Source organism: Erpetoichthys calabaricus, chromosome 1, assembly GCF_900747795.2.
Source record: "Erpetoichthys calabaricus chromosome 1, fErpCal1.3, whole genome shotgun sequence".
NCBI lineage: Eukaryota > Metazoa > Chordata > Cladistia > Polypteriformes > Polypteridae > Erpetoichthys > Erpetoichthys calabaricus.
Genome location: NC_041394.2, coordinates 346,065,800 through 346,088,855, shown reverse-complemented (window position 1 = coordinate 346,088,855; position 23,056 = coordinate 346,065,800). Strand labels below are relative to the sequence as shown.

General features: G+C 38.7%; 1 protein-coding gene and 1 long non-coding RNA gene across 2 annotated transcripts in view; both read left to right on the top strand.

Moving 5' to 3' along the window:
• LOC114668567 (zinc finger protein 883-like) overlaps positions 1-23,056 on the top strand; it is a 249,222-nt gene that overhangs the window by 209,260 nt on the left and 16,906 nt on the right.
• Positions 10,203-12,671, top strand: LOC114669356 (uncharacterized). Its single transcript, XR_007935085.1, has 3 exons — positions 10,203-10,730; positions 11,402-11,490; positions 12,192-12,671. It is a non-coding gene; the product is annotated as an uncharacterized LOC114669356 (long non-coding RNA).

Below are 23,056 nucleotides of genomic sequence, written 5' to 3'. Positions count from 1 at the left end.
TTACTCGAATGATCAATTGAAATAGTCGCCTACATAAACAGCAACGCTTGGTAATTTCAGGCGTGATCGCCCCGGAGCCATAAGCCAGGTTAGTATGAACATCAGATCAGTTCCGGATCGTAGAGTACTGTAAGATGAAATGGGAGCAGATCAGCATGCTTTGTTTCCTTACAAACCTCCCATAGTTTATGAAGACACACAGCAACAATTAAATCATACAGATTCTGGTGTATTCTCAATTGCATTTGCTGTGTGTATTTCTTTAGGTATTGACCCAAGTGATCAAGTTTTTACTATTTCTTCAATGCGAAATCACTTACAAATAATTTTTGTTACTCGACAATTGCTTCCATTCCCTGTCGAAAATAGCCGACGGGCGACACCAGTTACAAGTATTCAGTGGGTTCAAAGACCTGTACGAAGTATGGCCACTAACACAGTCACTCATAAAAGGGGAGATGAATCGGTGCAGGAAATGGGTATTGAAACTACCTTGGGAGACATGCAATCAACGAGGCGATTAAACGGATCTCAAGAGACATCTTCTAGGTTGGAAAAAAAGCGCCTGGCTGCCAAAACCATATATATATACATATAAATATACATCTATATAAATAAAAATGTAAATGTTCATTTGTTCAAAACCTTAAATCTCCGAAAGTTCTTCACCGATTGCTTTGAAATTTTGACACAACGTTGCATTTGAATACGTGCGTGTTTTAATATACATATTATATAGATGTCACACCTGTGACAGGTAAAAACATGCTTTTTTTGAAAACACAGCGCCATCTGTTGGACGTAAAAGCAACACACACTATACCAGGGATGTGCAAAGTCATTCCTGGAGGGCCGCAGTGGCTGCAGGCTTTTGTTCCAACCCAATTGCTTAATAAGAAGCACTAATTGCTCTAGAAACACTTCTGCTTCATTTTAGTTATCTCCCTCGTTAAGATTTTGAACCCTTATTGCTTATTTAAGTCTTAAACAGCTGCATTCTTGGTTTTTAATTGCTCCTTATTAGCAATAAGATGCAAATGACAAAAGGAACCAGCAGTTATCCATTTTGCTTGTTACCCTTTACACCTGTGTGTATTTATCATGCACTATTTGGTTTAATTAAATACTTGGAAGGAAAGAGAAGACAAAAAAGTCAAGGATTGAGAATTACCCATCCGTTTTACACTTCAAAATATTTGGATATCTTTAGAATGGAAAAAAAAATCTAGGATTTGAGAATGACTTGACATAGCAGAGTTAAAGCACTAAAAAGCCATGAAATGTAATTATTGGCAAGGATTGTTTTCTAATTAAACAACTGGGTTGGAATAAAAACCCGCGGCCACTGCGGCCCTCCAGGAATGGCTTTGCACACCCCTGCACTATACCAAATATTTTACGATTCTATTTCAATGTTTCGATCAAATACATCTGTAAGTATGTGAATAAAGGCAGAGACATGGCAGTTTTTGGCGTGCAACCAGAAAGAAGTAATAGGAATGTGGTCATACATATCGATGAAATCGCACAGTATTAGGCTGGAAGATACATAAGCAGCAATGAAGTCCAGATGTTCACTTAGCATTTCATCTAGAAAATGGACAATGCCTTTATTTCACAGCTGCAAATGTGCACCAAATAGCCCTGAATCCACCGGCTACAACGTTAACTGCTTTCTTTACGTTATGTCAAAATGACGCGTTTGCGAAAACACTGCTGTATTTAGAAGTGCCTACGTATTACACATGGAATGCGAGTAGAAAATCATTTGAACAACGCAAACGAGGAGAGCGAGTCAACGGACAACCTGGCATATTCAAAGAAACTACGATAGGCAGACTGTACACCGTGCAATCCCAATCAAGATGAATGCTTCTTTGTTCACATGCTGTTGGTAAATGTGCCCAGTCCAACGTCTTTTCAGCAATTGAGAATTGTCAAAGGCATTACACATGCCACTTTCTGAAGTACATGTCAAGCTCTGAATTTATTGGAGAACGACCGACACTGGTATGTATACATTAATGATGCGTGGAACACGTCACATCCAAATCAAATTCGTCCATTGTTTGCAATCATATTGACCGCCTGCTCTCCTTCATCTCCAACACAGTTATGGGAGAAATATAAATCGCACATGGCTGAAGATATTTTCCGACGAATACGCAAGTAAAATTCAAATATAAACATGGATTTCACAGCAGAAATCTACAACCAAGTTGTGATAATGATTGAAGATTTGTGCTTAGAAATCGCGAACAAAGTTCTCAATCAATTGGGAATGCCATCACCGAATCGATCTGCTTGCTGCTGCTTCGTTCGATGTACAATTGCGTTGTGAACAAAATTACAACACAGGTGATCTTTTGTCGTATGTACAATCAAATATTCCTAAGCTAACGCTTCAGCAAAAAGGCATTTACGATCAAATAATGCAAACTGTCAATAACGGGGTTGGAGAAATCTGGAAATTGGGAACGGAGAGGTGCCGGTTGATCCGACCTCAGGACGAATTTCATTGCCTCATAACTTATGCAATTTAGTGACGTCAAAAGATTGGTTGAAAAAGTATTTCCCAATATTCAAACCAATTATAAGAATCATGATTGGCTGAGTGAACGAGCTATTCTTGCTGCCAAAAACAAAGACGTCTACGAACTTAACAATATTATTCAGTCTAACATTCTGCACAGACAATGGAACAACAAAAAATATTGTATACCCACAAGCATTGTGAAATTAAACATATTAGAAATGTGCGATTTCTCTTTTCTTTCTTTTCCATTTAACCAGACTGAGCCACAACAACGCGTGGCCGGGTACAGCTATATATAGCTGTATATATATATATACATACATACACACACACATATACAGTATACATACACATCTATACTAATTAAAGGCAAAGCCCTCACTGACTCACTCATCACTAACTCTCCAACTTCCCGTGTAGGTAGAAGGCTGAAATTTGGCAGGCTCATTCCTTACAGCTTACTTACAAAAGTTAAGCAGGTTGCATTTCGAAATTCTACACGTAACGGTCATAACAGTCGACAACGTCCACCATGTTAACCTTTCTAATTTATGGACCCATCTTCACGAAATTTGGTAGGCGGCTTCCCAACGCTAACTGAATCCTACTTACGTACATATATACGTCCATAGCCTGCAGCTCGGTCCACACTCTGAATCCTCCAGGCACTCCTGAGCATAATCTAATTTTGAAGGTTGGGGCACCAATAATGTTACTGAGAAACTTACAGCCACCGAAACTTTGTAATGGCACGAGACTTCAGGTCACATGTCTGCAAAAGAACCTAATTGAGGCGAGTATTTTTACTGGCGGTGGCTCAGAGGAGAGAGTTTTTATTCCTCGCATCCCCGTTATACCCTCTGATCTCACATTTCAATTCAAATGCCTCCAATTTCCAGTAAGGCTCTGCTTCGCAATGTCAATTGATAAGTCTCATGGACAGACCCTACAAAAGGTTGGCATTGATTTGAGGCAAGATTGCTTTTCACATGGCCAACTATACGTTGCATGCTCAAGAGTAAGCTCAGCGCACAGCTTGGTCATATTACAACCAGAGGGGCGAACTGACAATGTGGTATACAAAGAGATCCTTAACAAATAGTTATTGGTACATTTTCCCTCAGTTTATTATTTAAAATTTTAAAGCAGTACTTCGCCGCTGCGAAGTGCGGGTATTTTGCTACTTTTCAATAAAACCTGCAATGTCTTTAACTGAAAATGCAGCTTGTATATAAAGGAACACAATTAAAGGAAAAGGATTGAATACTCCTGATAAACGGAAAGTCAAAACCTTTGCTAGAGCCAGAACCTCGTTATTCTAAGGTCTTGACATTAAGTGTGTGTCAGTGTTTATGTGTATATATATATATATATATATATATATATATATATATTATATATATATATATATATATATATATATATATATATATGAACTGCTCAAAAGAATTAATGGAACATCAGATCTCATTAGGAAAAACATCCTGCTGGCTATCTCTACTGCTTTGAACTGATATGGTGATGTGTTAGGAACGAAAGGATAGAAATGAAAATGATCAACCAACAGAGAGAGGGCTGAATTCAAAGACAACCTGAAAATCAAAGACAAAGAATGATGCAGCAGGCAGGCAGGCGACTCCATTTTGCCAAAATTTCATTGCAGCAACTCCAAATTGTACTCAGTAGTTTGTATGTTGCCATCCCCCCCCCCCCCCCCCCCCCCCGCCCTTCCCCCCGCCTGGCAACATCCTAATGAGACAACGGATGGTGTCCTGGGGGATCTCCTCCAGACATGGACCAGGGCATCACTGAGCTCCTGGACGGGCATTGTCGTGCACCAGGAGGAACTAGCATAGGGTCTGACAATGGGTTCAAGGATTTTATCCCGATATGTAACAGTAGTCAAGGTTCCATTGTCTAGCCTGTAGAGGTCTGTGCGCCCCTCCGTGGATATGCTCCCCCAGATATACCATCACTGACCCACCACCAAACCAGTCATGCTGAACGATGTCACAGGCAGCATAACGTTCTCCAGACCCTTTCACGTCTGTCACATGTGCTCAGGGTGAACCTTTTCTCATCTGTGAAAAGCACAGGGTGCCAGTGGTGGACCTGCCAATTCTGGTACTCTATGGCAAATGCCAATCGAGCTGCACGGTGCACATTAGAGGACATTGGGCCCTCAGGCCACCCTCATGAAGTCTGTATCTGATTATTTGGTCAAAGACATTCACACTAGTGGTCTACCTGCTGGAGGTCATTTTGTAGTCTCTGGCAGTGCTCATCCTGGTCCTCCTTGCCCAGATGAGCAGATACTGGTGGGTCCTGCTGATGGGTTAAGGACCTTCTATGAGGGGCCCTGTCCAGCTCTCCTAAATGAACTGCCTGCGGAATCTCCTCCATGCCCTTGAGACTGTGCTGGGAGACGCAGCAAACCTTCTGACAATGGCACATGGTATTGATGTACCATCCTGGAGAAGTTGGACTACCTGTGCCAGCTCTGTAGGGTCCAGGTATGACCTCTTGCCACCAGTACTGACACTGACCATAGCCAAATGCAAAACGAGTGACAAAACAGATGAGGATTGAAAAATGTCAGTGGCTTCCCTCCACCTGTTAAACCATTCATTTCTGTTTTGGGGGTCATCTCAGTGTTGCCCCTCTAGTGCACCAAAGCAGCTGAAACTGATGCACAAGCCCCTCTGCTACTTAACTGACCAGATCAATAGTCCAGAAGTTTCATTGACTTGCTACTATACTCTCATTAAAAAGGGCTCCTTTACTTTTTTTGAGCAGTATATACTGTATATATAAAACTACATTGATGTAAACCAGTTTTTCAGTATAAACCTATGACAAAACAAGAAAAAAAAATGCCTTACCAGAAATATCATTGCCAAAATTTAATGAATTATTATTATTACTATTAAAATTAATTTCCAGCTTTTCAGATTTAATTATTTAATGGTTAAGATTAGACAGACTCAGTGTATTGTGTGCTAATATGACCAGTAAAATGGAGTCATTTACAGCTGTACAGGTTGTTATGTCAGGGCCATACTGGAGTAAACAGACTCTGTGTGCTCTTAATATGCTGTTTGCTTGGGTAGTCATATAGGATGATGTCCAGCTGAACTATCTGCCATCTCTATCTTGTTACCAGTCGTGATGCTGAAGCACATCAGTGCCTGCTGTACAGTTGGACTTCTGACCTCCTCCAGTCTCAGAGACACTAAATACAGGCTGATGTGTTCAGCACACCACTAGGACCTGATGGAGTCAAATGGAGGATAAATGAGATATGAACTACAAACAAACATCTGTCAAGTTTTAATCTCTAAATGTCACTTTTGCATAAGTCCATCCATCCATTTTCCAACCCGCTGAATCCAAACACAGGGTCACGGGGGTCTGCTGGAGACAATCCCAGCCAACACAGGGCACAAGGCAGGAACCAATCCCGGGCACAGTGTCAACCCACCGCAGGACACACACAAACACACCCACACACCAAGCACACACTAGGGCCAATTTAGAATCGCCAATCCACCTAACCTGCATGTCTTTGGACTGTGGGAGGAAACTGGAGCGCCCGGAGGAAACCCACGCAGACACGGGGAGAACATGCAAACTCCACGCAGGGAGGACCCGGGAAGTGAACCCAGGTCCCCAGGTCTCCCAACTGCGTGGCAGTAGCGCTACCCACTGCGCCACCGTGCCGCTCTTTTGCATAAGTAATATGTACTATAATAAACATATATTTGATCTTAAAGAGGTATTTAAAATCCAAATAGTAATAAAGATTCAATTAAGTCAAATAATTGAATACCCTGATTAACAGGTGCACAGTCACAAAAACTGCAAAATGATTACTCTTTTAAAGGCATAATATTTGCTCTTCACAGATCGTTTAACATAGTAAACTTCATTATAAAAATAATAATTGAAAGTTTACTATTAGCATTATGATAACTGTGTTTCTTACATTTAACATTGATAACATGTAGAGACAGCCAATGGATTCTTTAAAGTCACAATTTTATTACCAGCTTTCTTAACGTTGTCTATTCCCTGATACCTGAACGTGAGAGTGTCAAGTATGTGATTTGTAATATTCTGTAATCATAAAACAGTTAAAAAAACAAACTTGACTACGAGATCCACAAGCAAGAAACTCACTAGAGCTGCTGGTATGATGAGAACAGACCACAGAATATTTAACAGACATCAGCAAACAAAGAACAGAGGCTGATCTGCGGGCAGACGGGGGACAATGGAATATTAGGAATACAAAAATAAATAAACGTGGATAAATAGTAATGAAAGTAATAAAACACATTTTAGGGTTGTATATTATCAGGGCCGGATTAAGAGCTTTGGGGGCCCGTAGCACATTTCAAATTTGGGGGCCCTTTTGGTCTGCATCATCTGAAGTTTAGATTCTGAACAGTTCAAACCGGACTAAATAATTATTTTACTCTCGATTATAATAAGAATCTTATAATATTTATGTGAATTTTATGTGTTGGGCCCCTAAAGTTTTGTTGTGTAAGAAATTTACAGTTTAAAAACGTAAAGATAATATTTTTAAAGACCAGTTTTTCAATGCTACACTTTTTCATTAAATATTGGGTCCACCATTTGGGGGCCCCCGAAATTGCGGGGCCAGTAGCATATGCTACATGTGCCTATTGGTTAATCTGGCACTGTATATTATAGAAGTAAAGGTTTAGCTCTTACAGTTTATTCAACATTTAAAACTGTAATACGTTTATAGCCCATCTTTAAGCTGACTTGTTAAATGTAGGCGACTATTTCATTTGGACATTCGAGTAAACAACAACAGTCAAACATTTGTTTTAATCTGACTGATTCAATCAAGTAGAGCCCACAGTTAAATACACGTCAATCCATTAAAATTAGGCGGACACAAATCTGTATTATGTTCATGTTACAGAGATATCAATTATAAAGAGACACGGATTACATTTAAGGGTGCACCTCCCAGCATGCATGAGAGTGTCTATTATGGGATGTTAAAACAGTGAAGAAGGTGCATGAGTGTCACAATAGTCAATTCCGCATAAAGAAACATTTATTTGTTATAAGTAAGAATCAGCAGTGTACCGAGTTAAGATAAGAGTGCGTTGATGACCAGAGGTGGGTCCATTTGCCTTTTATGTTTTACATTTACATCATTTAGCAGACGCTCTTATCCAGAGCGACTTACAACAGTGTTTGTTAGTTTTTTTCGCATACCCCTTGGGGTCAGAGCGCAGGGTCAGCCATTGTACAGCGCCACCTGGAGCAATTACAGGTTAAGGGCCTTGCTCAAGGGCCCAGCAGAGTAGGATCTCTTTTGGCACTGACGGGGATTCGAACCGGCAACCTTCGGGATACCAGCGCAGATCCTTAGCCTCAGAGCCACCACTCCGCCCTTAAATACCTCTTTAAGATCATCAAATATATGCCGATGTAAAGTCGTTTAAATGTACTGATTACGTTAATGATTTGGATTCTATACTGCCGGTAAGCTAGTGCGTAATTTCAGTAATACTGCCATCTAGTGGACTTTGGGTACTTTATCAATAAGTTTTATGTACAGTAATCCCTCGCTATATCGCGCTTCGCCTTTCGCGGCTTCACTCCATCGCGGATTTTATATGTATATCGCGGATTTTTCGCTGCTTCACGGGTTTTTGCGGACAATGGGTCTTTTAATTTCTGGTACATGCTTCCTCAGTTGGTTTGCCCAGTTGATTTCATACAAGGGACGCTATTGGCAGATGGCTGAGAAGCTACCCAACTTACTTTCTCTCTCTCTCTCTCTCTCTTGCGCTGACGTAGGGGGGTATGAGCAGGGGGGCTGTTCGCACACCTAGACCAGGGGTAGGCAACGTCGGTCCTGGTGAGCCGCAGTATGTGCAGGTTTTTGTTCCAACCCAGTTCCTTAACGAGAACTCAATTATTGCTGATGAAGCACATATTGCTTAAGTGACATTTTAATGCTTCATTTTAGTGGTCTCGCTTGTTAAGGTTCTCCAACCTTAATTGCTTATTTCAATCTTAAACTGCTGCATTCAGTGTTTTAATTGCTCCTTATTAGCAATAAGATGTAAAAGACAAAGCAACCAGCAGTTCTCCAGCTAGCTTTTTTCCAATTACATCTTTGTGTGTTCGTCATGCACTGTTTGATTTAATAAAACACTGACAGACTGAAAATGATCTGTTTTAGGCTTTAAATCATTTGGATGATATCCTTGGAAAGGAAAAAAATCTACAATATAAGAGCCTTACATTGCACAGACTAACAAGCCATAAAATTAAATAAGGTCTGAGATTGGCAATGATTGGTTTCTAATTAAGCAATTGGGTTGGAATGAAAACCTGTAGCCACTGCGGCTCACCAGGACCGACGTTGCCTACCCCTGACCTAGACGATACGGACGCTCGTCTAAAAATGCTGAAAGATTATCTTCACGTTGCTATCTTTTGTGCAGCTGCAGCTGCTTCCTGAAACAACATGCTGCACGGTGCTTCGCATACTTAAAAGCTCGAAGGGCACGTATTGATTTTTGATTGAAAAACAAACTCTGTCTCTCTCTATCTCTCTCTCTCTCTCTCTGCTCCTGACGGAGGGGGTGTGAGCTGCCGCCTTCAACAGCTTTGTGCCGCGGTGCTTCGCATACTTAAAAGCCAAACAGCTCTATTGATTTGTTTGCTCCTTTGAAGAGGAAGATATGTTTGCATTCTTTTAATTGTGAGACTGAACTGTCATCTCTGTCTTGTCATGGAGCACAGTTTAAACTTTTGAAAAAGAGACAAATGTTTGTTTGCAGTGTTTGAATAACGTTCCTGTCTCTCTACAACCTCCTGTGTTTCTGCGCAAATCTGTGACCCAAGCATGACAATATAAAAATAACCATATAAACATATGGTTTCTACTTCGCGGATTTTCTTATTTCGCGGGTGGCTCTGGAACGCAACCCCCGCGATGGAGGAGGGATTACTGTATTCTCTTTTTATTGTAGACCACACATACAAATACACCTATACCTATTCGAATGCAGGTGTATATCTCCAAATAAATAAGTTCAATTTCAAACTAAGCTACTGTGTGGAATACTCTGCATCATTTGCCAGTGTACTGATCGACACTCCGGAGCGAACACTAGAAGTCCTGAACATACTAGAGATACAGTGGTCCTTTGCTACAGTTCATTTAAATTTTCTTCAGACGTTGTTTAGTAACGATAAATATCTCATATCCAAACTTTTATTATCATTATTTTTTCAGAGCCGCTAATCCTAAATGACGGTGGTAAAAATACACTGCAGTCTTAATAATGCACTCGACAGAGTGCTATAATGTAAGATATTGGCACTAGTAGACTACCGTCGCAGATGTATTTTACGAATATACACTCCGTCTCTTACAGTCACTTTATCTTAACTGTCCACCTTTTTTCTTTTTACGTATCCATAAGGCAATTGGCTAAAGTGGAGCATGAATGACAAATAACACCGATTGGCGATTTGTTAAATAAAAAGGTGATTGACTGCGATGTTTAGATTTTCGATTGGCTGATCAGTGCCTAACGTTCACAAATTTAATATATGATTGGCTGAAGTCGAAAATGATATTCACGCCCATTTTACTCCGGTCTGCAGCAATATCTACTTGCTCGGAGGAGCCTGTCGCTACCCGATCTGCGGTGCCTACCAGATTTGCGCGCGCATGCGCACGCATGCGCAGAGCTTAACTTTACGACCTTGCACGATCTGCGTTTTTTTTACTTTGCGACACGAGTCCCCATCCGATTTGTCTCGTGCACGCGCTCTCTGCTTAATTAAAATTCATTTCATGACACTGCCCGATTTGTTCTGCGCATGTCGAATGTTTTACGACACACGAGAAATAAGGTTACCATGGGATTTTAATTTGTCGGTCTGCATTAACAAATAGAACTTCCGCCATTCGAGTGAGAAGGACAAAGAAGAACGCTGTAAAGAATAGGAGCATATTGAATTTTTTTCCTGGCAGAAGAATATTTTTCACTTCTTGAAAAAATGAAGACTTTTCAATTTTACAACGACTTGAAAGAATATCTTTTACGGGAAGAATTTAGCAACAATTTAACGGTCAGAGAGCGAAGTGAAATACGACGTGTGTCCGTGAATTTTATGATTAAAGGTACTGTATGTAATGTTTATTGAATGCTTTTCAATTTTTGAGAATACAGTATATACTGTAATATAATCTAGATATATTTAGGATTATCTGACGTTTTGTTTAATAATTGGAATATTGCAAAATTTACCATTTTAAATAGGCTGTTGATTTCAATGAACGCACATGAATATTTTGAAATATGCAAAACTTTTAATAAATTGTGTTATTAAAAAAACTGCTCAGGTGGACTTTCCTGTTATTTACTGATTTATACTTGATTAATGGATTAGTAGGTTTTCTCTTTTTGGGAATATGAAAAACTGAACTGCCTAGATGTATCTCAGATCAGGTGTCTAAATTTTACAATTCTTTTAAAGAGAGAAGTAAATTGGTATCCACTAACGAATGTTAAAATATGTTTTTTCTTATGCAACTCCCAACATTAGACCACAATCTCTTAGTCTGTGTGTGAATCCTCGCAATCCCAGTAACTGTTGTGTTTTTCTCATTGTATGAGTTTCAATAGAAACAAAACCAGACTGATTCATTTGCAAAATAAAGCACACATTCTTAGGGGTATTATGCTTTGTTACTGGGTAATTAGTGTATGCCTTCACTTATAATGTGATGTGGTCATATTTCAGTTACATGCAAGCAACTTTTGTATTCTGTTCTTTCTTAATTTTGGATAGTCCATCATCCATGCCCTGGCTGCTCAACAGGGTGTATCTGGACAGGAGGCAGAAGACTTATTTCTTGGTGGCCCAGAATACAGTATCAGGTAAAAGTCAAGTCTATGAATGTTTGAAGTAAGCATTTAAATATTTCTTGTTTATTATTTTTATATTTTACTTGCCTTAGTGAAATGGAAGAATTTAACTGAAAGATAGGGCAGCAATTAAAGAAGGAGGGAATGCTGTGATATCTGTTGGAATAGAAGATGGTGCTACTGCCCAGTGCTTCCAGAATCCTTCATTTGAGTCTTGGGTCTGAATCTACTGCGTCATTGCCAAGTATTCTGGGGTAATGTATCTTGCTTTGTTTACATTTTGTTTTTCTCCATATTCCAAGCTCATTTACTTGATCTTAGCTTTAATAAACTGGATGGCTGTCTCCTTCATAATTGATTTTAAAGTACTATACTATTCATTACATAAAAAGCTCTGAACAATTTAGTCCCTTCCTGTATTTGGTACTGTCTCTCCTTAGTGTAATCTTTAATCCACAACCACTAATTTGCTTATGAAAGAACTGGTGAAGCAGCTTGCACATGTATACCAAAAATATAGAATGCCGGCTATAAATGAAAAACCTTTCAAAATACTTTTAAAACTCCATTTTTAAACTTCACCTCTGCTTAATTCCCACTTCTATCAGTTTACGATTTACTTCTGCTTTATGAATGGAACTGCATACACTTTGAAAGATTTACACCAGATAATAACCATTGTTTTTTTTTGCCGTTTTCTTTTTTTTGTCCAGTGATGCCCTTTGCCCTGCACCCTGGTCAAGTCTTGTGCAACTGACTGTGGTGCTGAAGAGAGAAGATTTCTGAAGACCCTCTTGAAATGGAGCTGCAATTGGATTAACACTACAACAGTGTGCTTGGTGAGAATGTCCACAGGGGCCTGGGGAGGCTGTGACCTTGTGACCCTGAGACGTTGTTTTGTCAAACATCCTGACCAACTTGACCTTTTTGTGTTCTTCAACAGGGCCATCTGACCATCAGATATATTTAAGGAGTAGGACCTTTCAATTTTTCTGTTGTGTACTTTTTAATTGTGTATATATATATTTTCGTTTTCACAAAGTTATATATATTTGTTAAGCAGTTTAGCAGTTTGGGCTTTATTAGTATTAAAATATGTTAGAGAAGTTATTTGTGGAATAATTTTAATGATCAAAATAGCAAAAAAATGTAACTTTAAATTTTCTGTGCTCTGGGTAAAATATGTTAAAGCTATGTGGTGATTTTTTTACATTTTTTTTTTTTTTGTACATTTGACATGTTTTTTTTAGGTGCATTGTTCTCACGTTGTTCACTTTTGTTGTTCTCATAACATTCAATAAAATTTGCATGAAAAGTGTATTTCCTTTTTCATTATTTAGTTATTAACTCACATTTAAGACACTATATGGGTGAATAAAAGCCATTTAAATTTGAGTACAAGACGAGCAATAGTATCACAGAAGATGGTGCTGGGGTTGTGCTTTATGTGGGTTAGACATGAAATGAAGATTTCTTTTTCTTGAAAAAGACTGTTTATGCAATCCACTAGTATCACCGTAACAAAGTTTTGTAAACCATGATGCCCTATGACATGTGTATTTCATTAATAATAATATGTAAAGTTATTTTTAAAGAGTTTTTCCAGGGATGAAAAGTGCATCAACAGTTCATTTTTACATATATGCACACTTATTTTGACTAACTGCATGAAAGCCTGGTACAACAGCTGCACCAAACCCACCAAAAAAACCCAGTAGTGGATTATAAAAACATCACAAGACGTTCAATGGAACTGAACTGCCATCACTTGATCATCGATACAAGATTCCCTGTGTAAGAAGGGCTAAAAACATCATCAAGGAGAACACTCATCTTGGACAGAACTTGTCTGAGCTTCTCCAATCTGGCAGGCATTTCAGATATATAAATGCAAAGAATTATTATTATCAATCTGTATGCTACAAATAGACAAAAAAAAACTTTTTTCCAACTGCAATAAACTTATTGAACTCGTATATCTCCTCAATCTGAAATCGTTTTCATTGATCATGTACAATTAATGTAGGTAATGTGTAATCTGTACTGCTGTGCATTTATGCAATAATAAACCATCCTGGTTACTTTTAACATTTTATATGGCATCTTGCCAATATTTTGAACATATTTTGTATGATTACTTAGTTTTTAGTTCATACTTTATTTATTGCATTGTTATATATCTGAACTATTTCACATTGGAATTTAAATGCAACGTGAAGTTGACACGAGTAATTTCGTTGCGTTACTCAATGACAATAAAGTACTTGAATACATCTATTTTTAAAACTGTAATTAATTTTTTATATGTAGACTATAATAACATATGCAATGGTTAAATACTTCTTTGTACAATGGGAACTGAAAAAAGAAATGCTATGTAAACTAAACGAAGCGATCTCAGTGATAAACAATTAACGTTTATAACGAGGAGTACGACACGCTTAATTCAGCCCTGAAAACAGAACGTACAATGAATATTTAATAATATTATCATTATGGTCAACTACTACGGCATTTCAACGAAAATACTGTACTGCCCGTTGTGTATCGACATGCGCAGTTGAGAGCGATCCGTGCCGAAAAGCGAAATGTTTAGTATATATTTTTTTTTATTATTAAGCGCATGCGGAGTGTGTTATTGCATACGTATTGAACGAAAACGTCATCGCTCACTTTACGGTGCTGCCCAATCTGTTTAACGCATGCGTGAACACTTTACGGCATGCTAGGCTTTCAATACGCCTGCGCGCGCAAATCTGGTAGGCACGCAGATCGGGTAGCGACAACGCCTGCGTGCGCAAATCTGGTAGGCACGCAGATCGGGTAGCGACAGAGCCAAATCGACTGCTGACTGCGCGGATATCAATTACGTCATTACGCTAGCGTGCCTCGAAATCACGTGACGGGCGCATTTGAAACAAGCCTCGAAGCAGTCGAAACCTCAATATCGAGCGGCCTATCAGTAGGAAACTTTCTGTGAAATCGAAAGTGTCTTTCAGAACAAAATCACGTCTTTCATTTGTCGTAGTCTCTTTGGCTATCGGTTTTTTAAAGTTTCCATACTTTTTCTATGTTATTTTAGTCATTTGGAGATCCTACAGTGTCTCTGCAGCCTGTTGAATATTCTGCCACTCGAGGTAAAAAGACTTTTTTCTTTGTCGACGTTATGGGGTGGGGATTCTTACCAACGGGCCGGAGAGTCCGTGTTTTGTTTCGGTCTGTTTATCGTTTTTCATTTCGTTACTTGTCTGACACCTTTGTTAGATTATTTTAGATATGGGTTATTTCTCCCATGGGGAAATTCGAAGGCAGCTTACAACATTTGAGATATAATAGGTTACGTTTTGTGTTTTTATTAACACCTTTTGGAACATAGTTAGGTGAAGCGACCCGCTCAAGGTCCCCCAGTGTCCGTAGATGCGTTTGAACCCACAGCCTTAGGGTTTTTATTCCTAATCCGTCGCCCCTCCGCCATTCTTCCTGTTTGCTCCTCTGTTTCGGCTCCATAGTTGTGCCCTGTGAAGTGTTTATTCTGTGCGTACATGTCGACATAGGCATGTGCTCCTTTTTTTTTATTCAGGTGTGATTCTGGGTGGACTCCTCAACTGTCTTCACTAATACTTACTGTAACAGATTTAGATCAGGTTTTTTATCTATAATTTGCTTGAAAATTCTGGATGTTTTTGTGACATCTGTCATTGCGCTAATTATCAGTTTGCTAGTGGTATCGATTTATTTGCTTATCCGAGAGAGACGGAGCGTCCCGTGAGGAGGTGGACAGGGCCATCCCCACTCACAAGGCAGACTCGGGGAGTTCCTTACTTAAGCTAAGCTAGCGAACGATAGAACTACTTAATGGATTTAGATCTTTTTTTTCAATAATTTGCTTGAACATTCCGGTTGATTTTGCAACTTCTTATTGCGCAACGTTTTATAGTTAGCTAGCGGCAGCGAATAATTGGCGCTAATCCTAGAGAGAAGAGGCGGGACCTCAGAAGTAGGGAGTCAATTTATTTATATAGCACATTTAAAAAAACAGTAATGCTGTGGCCAAAGTGCTTTACAATAATAGAATAAAAGAAAAACAAAAAATTAATATAAAACGTAAATAGAAATAAAATGAGTGTAAAATAAAATACATCAAAAATAGAAGTAATGTTATATAATCACAAAGAGGAATACCATCAGTATTACTGAAGGTCACGGAAAGCAAGTGAATAGAAATGAGTCTTGTTTTGAACAGTTCAATTGTAGACTACTCCTTTATATGATGAGGTAAAGAGTTCAACAGGCGAGGCGCAGCAGCTGCAAAAGCCCTGTCCCCCTTGGTTTTACACTTGGTATGAGGGACAACCAGAGACGGCTGCCCAGAAGATCTAAGCATTCTAGATGGCTGATGTAAAACATGCAGTTCAGATGAACAGGCAGGAGCAAGCCCATGTAAAGATTTAAAAACTAGCAGCAAGATTTTAAAATCGATTTGAAAACTGACAGGCAGCCAGTGTAAAGAAGCTATAATAGGAGAAACAGTCATACAAAAAAAAACAATTGTACTAAAATATAAAATGCTCTGGTGAAAATGATTCCCTTTGTGTTGGAAGGGTCAGTTTTGACCCAGTTCTAATTTAAGGTTATAAAACAATAGTTAGGGTCAAAACCAAAATCCTAAACCCACTTTGAGGATCTTCTCTCTTTGCCTGTGTGTCTCCTTACCTGAACAAACAAAACAAACAAACACAGACAGACCTGTTCAGACATGGAAGGCTTGCATAAGACAAATTTAGTTTAGCGTTGGTGACTTGCAGAGTACACATCTCCTGTTTGCAGCAGTCAAAAATGAGAAGAAGATTTACAGTAAGCCAAGCTCTGGATCATATCTTTAATGAAAATGAGGCAGAGGACACAGAACAGCATAGTGATACAGATGAGCAGGTTTCCGAGGAGGAAGACATTGTAGAGTATTGTAGACTGCCCAGAGGGGACTGGGCGGTCTTGTGGCCTGGAACCCCTACAGATTTTATTTTTTTCTCCAGCCTTCTGGAGTTTTTTTTTGTTTTTTCTGTCCACCCTGGCCATCGGACCTTACTCCTTTCTATGTTAACTAATGTTGTCTTATTTTAATTTCTTATTTGTCTTTTATTCTTCTTTTCTTCATTATGTAAAGCACTTTGAGCTACTTTTTGTATGAAAATGTGCTATATAAATAAATGTTGTTGTTGTTTTATAATCTTAACTTTAGCAATGACAGGAAAAGATAGCAAAGCTATGCATTTATGTGCTCAAGTGAGCCTCCAAACAACGTTTTGCTAAAAGTATTTAGTCACTAACTATGTAGATTGTTGTCAGCTGTTAACATTTCTCAAACTTTGAGAGTTTCCCAAAGAAATTCACCTCATAAAGCAGTGGGAGGTAGCCCTTAGACGGGATTTTGAGAAAGCTGTCCTGTGATGTGTGCAGAGCTAGTTTGGTAACAGATGCTGTACCGGCATCATATGATCAAAGCTACTACTTGCTCACATTAAAAAAACAAAGGAGGTTTGATGATTCCTTCTGAGGGTACAGTCAAGGTGGTCAAAGTAGCTGAGCGTGTTATCCGACAGTCGACATTAGAGCAAGCTGTCAGTGTATCCTGGATCAGTTTGTTCAGGCTGAAATTGGTTCTGATGTGTTTTTTCTCAAGGAGCACATTGAGGAAACACAGTTTGAAATTGACAACCATCATTTTATGCTCAAGTCCTTAGTTGTGTCTGTCTTCCACAAACTAAGGCTGCACCATATTGCCAGACTGAATACTTTCAAATTAGAGTGGCAACACACGGAAAAAGCTATGTAAGACAGTTCTGTTTCAAGGATTTTAGATCCTATCCTGTATATATTTAAATAACCACATTGTGTGCGACAGAGAGATTGAGAGAGGAATGAGTGAAACGTTTTCAGAAATTAAATCAATTTGTATACAATAAAATTGTTTATTTTTGTCATTGAGTGCATCATTTCACTGTTAAAAGAAAGACCAGACTGCCAGTTGCAGTCTTTGACTTTCAGACTTCAAGTCAAGTTTTCGTCTCAATAATTAATAATATTTAATATGTGCCTTTCTTAGCACTCAAGGTCACCATACAATAAAATTGAACAACATTAGTAAAATTAAAACGAGAATGATAAATCAAAGAGCAATAATTAGCTAACAAACAAGCAAAGATAACTGACAGTAAAAGTGCAAAATTCACAATTGGTATGCCAGTTTGAAAAGATAAGTTTTGAGGGCAGTTTTAAAATGTGTTATTGAATAGAGCTGACGTATATGAGAGGGAAGAGGATTCCAGAGTTGAGGAGAGACGCTTGAGCTCCCAGAGAACAGTTTGATGTGTGGTACAGAAAGTCGAGCTACAGATGAGGGTCTGAGTGAGCGAGAGGAGTGCAAGTCTGTTAAATGTTCAGAGCAGTATTTAGTTTTCTGTAGTTAACAGGGAGCCAGTGAAGTTGAGAGAGAGAGAAGAGGTGTAATATGTTCAGTGGATTTAGAACAGCAGGTTATTATCCTGGGAGCTGAATTTTGAAGAATTTGTAAGCGATGGATACGTTTTTGTGGGATGCCAGATAGAATAGCATTACAGTAATCTATACTTGAGGTGACTCGGGCATTAACCAATACTTCAGTACTGTGTTGCATAAGAACAGGACAAAGTCTAGAAATGTTTTGGAGATGGAAGAAGGCTGTCTGAGAAATGTTACTTATATGGGAGAAATTATTTAATAATTGCCATTATTAGTGTATAAATGGATATAAATAATTGCATGTAAATGATTCGCCAAAATCTGTTGTATGTAAACGATACTGTTTTAAACGTTATTGTTTTTTCATCAGAAAACCCGGTTTCCATGTCTACCTGTATTAGTTTAAATAGCACTTTTGCCGCTCACAATAGAGTGGACGCGCTGACGTGTCATGTCGACTGGGCAACACCGTGAATGCGGCGTCTACCTCTATATGTCTATGGTTGATCCCACCTTAATTCACCCCCACCCACCTGATTGGTTCAGGGTTTCTGTCGAGCAGTTTGATGGATGCTGCCTCTGCATTGCCCCCACGGTCTGCCAACACCTGTTTGTTGGCTGGCACCACTCCCCCACCCTGCCCCTTCTCCCGAGGCCCTTTATATAAAAAGAACGACCTTGCCATGAACCCAAGGCCTGATCGACCTGTCCAGACACGTTCCTGCCCATACCCAGCCAGCCTGGTCTCCCTGATAGTATGCCCCTGCATCGATCTATTATTTTAATATTATCACAAGATTAAAATGTCTGTCTAACCATTGCTTTATAATTTGTACAAAAAGGAAAACCCTTTTTTATCTAAACCGCTCTTAATTGCCCTCTGTAAGCTGCAGTTCGAATGAAATAGCCTTTCCCCATCTCACAGAAAGGAAAACTGACGGGCTCTGCGTGCAGGAGCGGACGAGCATGTGCAGCACCTCCTTCCATGAGGCGCACATTTTGTGGTTTTTAACTTTGAAGGTATAGGATTTTAGGTATTGCGTTTAAAGCACGAGATAACTAGTTCGATATAAGCCTTTTAAAAATCACACAGAGGTAAACCGTATACAGCAATTCCCTTTTAAAACACATATAAAAAATCTATCCTTTGCTTTATAATTTGTAATTATAATTATTTAATATAATTTTGTTTAAAAATCTATCAAATACACCCCATTTTAAATAGTCAAGTATATTTATGTGTGTATTTTCAGTTGAGCTAAGGATCCACATTACGGAATCATTTCGCTTAATTTTCTAAAGGTGAGAGCTGTACCCAGACACACAGTGAGCAGGCACACTTAAATAACAATAATACACTTAAGTCCAACACCTTAACCACTCGGCCATTCTGGTAGTAGAAAAAGCCGTTTTAAGCACTCTTTGCTACTCTGAAAACTGCGATGATTTTTTTCAGCTCCTTCAAAAACAGTTGGAGATTCATCTTCTCTGCACTTGGACAGCTGACTATAGGCAGTTATCCACGAAGACCTCAAGTTATCAGTTGCTGACTTCAGACTCATTGTCAAAATCTTGAGCTAACTGACATTTGGAGAGATTGCAACCCAGAAACTAAGAGTAGAAAACAAAATTTCTCCTTTCACTCAAGAATTGACCACTGGATAATCTCATGGGACTTGATGTCTCTTACTAGGGAGGCTGAAATGTTACCAGCTATGTTCACAGACCACAGAATTATTACTATTAAACCTAGATACCAAAGGAAAAAATAAAAGAATGTATGGTGTGAAGAAAACACAGATTAAAGGTCGGGGAATCCAACCTTAAGGGAAAAACTTTGTTGTTCACTACAATGGTCAGGTTTTCAATAAACGATTGACATTGCATGGCAGATACACTGAGCAATTTATGGGATCAGGATCAGAAGTAAAATGAAGGAAGGGTGACATCATCCATGAGCGACCATGGTGATTTCAGAATGAGCTTCCAAGTTGCCGTAGCTTTTTGTTCCTCATCTTTCCTGGCAAAATAAAGAGAGAAGGGTTAATGCGCTGCCTTAGTTCTCCGTCTGGCGGTTTCTCAAGGCTCGTTGGGTCCTACAGCTGCCCTCTAATCGCTCGTGTGTGGCAGCGGTTATTGGAAGCTAAATAACAGCCTGTTACACTATGAAGATCTAAAGGACATGATTTATAAGCATACCATAAAGTGCTGGAAATTGGCTAATAATGAGGAGAATTTGCAAAAAATTGTGAGCGTCTAAAATATAATAGCCATTGCTCAATTGTCACTTTTGGGAAGGTAAAGGCATTAGAACAAAAATCTCCAGTACTTCAGCTAACAAAGGGAATTTCAAAATTAACTAACAATGAAAGTAAAATCATTGAAGACAAAACTAAATTAAATGTTCTGCAAAAGCACTTAGATAAAATTTGAGGCAAAGGGGGCTTTTGTGAGAACAAGAAGACAGTGGTTGGAAAAAGGAGAAAAGAATAGCAATTTTATTTTTCTGTCTCAAAGTGGGGTGAAAACAACATGCTTCAAAAGATCATAATTGATGGTGTCCTTTGTGAGAATCTTAAATTAACTGAAGAATTTGCAACCAATTTTTACAAAGAACTTTACACATTAGATACTAATCTTGATGCGGCCATTGAGATATTTGGGTCCCAGAATATAAGCATGAATGAAAGAGGCCATCAGAATTAAAGGATTATAAATCCCCTGGGAATGATAGTGTAACATCAGAATTCATGTTTTTAAATGTCGAAGGTATTGAAATGGGCAAATGACCTAATTCATTTAGACAAGGCGTTCTCATGTTCTATTTTGGATAATTGGTGCCCTGTAACGGTCTTGAACAATGATTACAAGATACTATCCTCCATAATCGCTAAAAGACTGAAATGAGGGATAAATGAGCTTATTGACAAATTTCAGTCCGGTTTCCATAAAGACAATAATATCTGGTTGGTTCATTTTAGACTAGACTGAATATAATGAAATCCTTTCTGGATACCCAGTGATTCTATTTCTGGATTTTCAAAAGGCATTTGACCGTATAAGACATGAATTTATCTGGGAAACCCTAAAAAACTTAAAATTGTATACTTTTTGTGTAAGTGCAGTTGACACATTATAAGTGATGTAATAGCTCAACTAAACTTTCTTGTGTAACAATGTACACTCAATAACCTGTAATGACAAAGTGAAACAAGTTTTCAGAAATGTTTGCAAATTTAATGCAAATCAAAAGACTAAAAGCTCTCATTTATGTAAGTATTCAGGCTGTTACTTCTGTGCTTTTCAGAAGCTCCCTTGGCAGCAGTTCCAGCTTTGAGTCATCCTAAGTAAGTCTTCATAAGCAGAGCACATGTGGATTTGGGCAATTTATCAAATTCTTCTTGGCAGATCATCTCAGTCCTGTCTGCCATTTCAAAGCCGAGTGAAGTTATTTTAAGATGGCTGAAGTGCCAATCCTGCCACCAACCCCCAAGTTTTCCCTGATTCATTCTTTCATGACCAACGCTAGTTACTCTGTTTGGCAGTAATCCACATTTTAGGTTAAATCCTGGTGGTGCTAAATTTCCATTTCACAATTAAGGCCAATGTCTTCATGGAAATGCCCACAGCTTTAGAAATGTATTTTTATCTCCTTATCTATGCCTAACAAAAATTTGACTGCAGATGTCTACAGAGAGTTTCTTTGATGTCTTGGCATAGTTTTCATCCTGACATGCATTGTGAATCGTAGTACCTTACATACACAGGTACACACAGGCATTTCTAAACAATGCCCAATTCGGTCAAATTGCCAAAGATGGATTCCAATCAATTCTAAAAACATCTCGGGATGAATGAAAGCAAACAGGATGCACCTGAACACAATCTGAAGTGCCACAGCAAGATATGAATACTTACACTGTACAAATGAGAGATTTCAGTTTTTAAATAAGTTTTAAATTTTTCCGAAAATGTAATTTCAGCTTGTCATTCAGTGTACATTGATGGGCAAAAATCTCAAATGTGTCCATTTAAAATGAAACCTGCAACACAGTAAAGTGTGCAGAAAGGCTCTGAATACATTATGATGTCATTGTGGTGTTTATACAAACTGCTTAATCCAATTTAAACCACATTTTCATACATTGACTGGGTGGAAGATTACATGGATTTTTTTTTTTTTTTCCCCTCTCCCTACTACTATCCGCTCATGCTGCAATATCATAAAGTACAACTGATAAGGCCTGTCAATGAGTATTAAAGAAGTTATTAACAATATGAAGTCCGTGTTACTGCCGCACAGCTCCAGTTTTGTGTACTGTTTTGTTCTAACCCAACCCCCCCCCCCCCCCCTATTCTTAAGATGCACTGACAAATCTAACTTTTTTTTGCGAGGTGCTGTTAGATCGGTACTAAGTTTTTGACTTTGGTATTTCAGCCTGTTAGGCCTTCATTCCACTCCAAGATTATTTCACATCTGATAATTTGAAATAAAGAGCAATGAGTTAATGTCCGCTTGCTATGAACTGTCTAACTTTACATAATCCATAACATAGAGCATGTTCTAAAATGATATTCAAGTGTCTTTAGACATAAGTGATGAAGTTTTAATGAAGTTGATTCCTGTTCTTTTTACAGAGAAAAAGAAAAAGCTGCTATACGCTATAACATCTCGATGGATGTGAAACAGGAGACCTGTGATGTTGACACAGATATCATGGAGATAGCTTTACATATTAAGGATGAGGACAGAGAATGGGAGTCAGTGGGCATTAAAGAAGAACCTGAAGAGAAGTCTGTCAGTATTGAGACGCATAACCATCCAAATTTGAAGAGTGTAAAAGAAGATGACCTTCATGATGGGTATCAAGATGGAGTGGTGACAGGGTTAGACTCTTCTCAAAGCTGTCACTGTTCATCTCCAGAGATTTCTGTCATTGTGAAGTCTGAATCATTAGAGTCTGAACCAAAGAAGGATGAGGAAACTACATCTGTTAGAACTCCGGAAAATCAACCACCACCTACAAGGAAGTCTGGAGAAAGTAAGTGTAAAATGAAAATGTGTAAGTTTTTAGGATTG